This window comes from Austrofundulus limnaeus, unplaced genomic scaffold (assembly GCF_001266775.1).
Source record: "Austrofundulus limnaeus strain Quisiro unplaced genomic scaffold, Austrofundulus_limnaeus-1.0 Scaffold108, whole genome shotgun sequence".
NCBI classification, from domain to species: domain Eukaryota; kingdom Metazoa; phylum Chordata; class Actinopteri; order Cyprinodontiformes; family Rivulidae; genus Austrofundulus; species Austrofundulus limnaeus.
Window position 1 is genome coordinate 1,570,804 of NW_013952510.1, and position 1,016 is coordinate 1,571,819.

Below are 1,016 nucleotides of genomic sequence, written 5' to 3' on the forward strand. Positions count from 1 at the left end.
ATTTTAATCTTATAAAATAATGAAATTAACATAAGTGTTTTCCCATAGTTTTTTTGTCATCTAAATTTATTAAAACCTGAAAAGGTCTAAAGATAAACTCATACAAGTCTGAGGAACCCTGTCATTATCAGGGCACTTGCTCAAAACAGTTAGCAGTGTCATTAATTTAAATGCAAAATCAGTGCTAATCCTTATGGCTCCATTTCAACTCCCTAACTCTTTTTACACATATTACAGCTGATTCTCATAAGTTACTTATTGTAACAATGATATTGTTGACGAACAACAAGCAGATGAGAAAAGCCTCTTCCTAATATTCTAATAAAGTCCAAGCAGTGTAACAGGTCACAAAAAAAAAAAAAATATTGATATCAGAAGCTAACATGAAATGGCTACTATTTGCGGAGTGGGTTACCTAACAAGCTAGCACCAAGTTAAAGCCTCACCTGGAAAGCCTTTAGAAATTTTCACAACCACCCTCAGTTGTTGAAGAGAAGCTGTCAGTCCATCCAATGACAGCAGGAAACCCCTTCACAGCTCCAAACATCCCAATTTACTTTTTATGAATATAGTTATCCATTTGTGTTCTGTCGAATTCAGAGTGTTAGCTTAGCTAAAYGCTAGCTCCACCCAGCAGCGCGGCTGTCTCCTGCTGTCATCCGGACGAGAGGCCGTAATCCCCGGGGTTTCCTGGTCTGAGTCGGTGCCCCTGCGTGGGCAGGCGGGGAGCCGTCACTGCTGAGTCCTCCCTGACGAGTGCTGTCACATTTCTGYCACCCTCCGTCTGGATTTTCTCATTATCGACCTCCTAGAGCAGAAGAGGTCGCTGTGCTAAAGCCATCATTTATTTACCTGATGATAAATAAATAAATAAATCATAACATCGTGTCCCAAGTGCATCAAAAAAGCACAAGAATGAGTGGGAAGCAACACTTCTCAACTCTATGTAACATCTCCAAGAGAACACACCAACTCAAAACAGTCAAGCCAGTTGGAAAAAAAAAAAAAAAAAAAAA

At 39.8% G+C, this 1,016-nt stretch overlaps 1 protein-coding gene across 4 annotated transcripts in view; it reads right to left on the reverse strand.

Annotated features, from left to right (window-relative positions):
• LOC106521425 (serine/threonine-protein kinase tousled-like 2) overlaps positions 1–991 on the reverse strand; it is a gene marked incomplete in the record, with an annotated part of 25,414 nt that extends 24,423 nt beyond the window's left edge. For 2 of the 4 annotated variants that reach the window (XM_014013982.1, XM_014013983.1), the window contains 1 exon segment: positions 447–989. 4 annotated transcript variants of the gene reach the window in all.
• Positions 992–1,016: the final 25 nt, after the last annotated feature.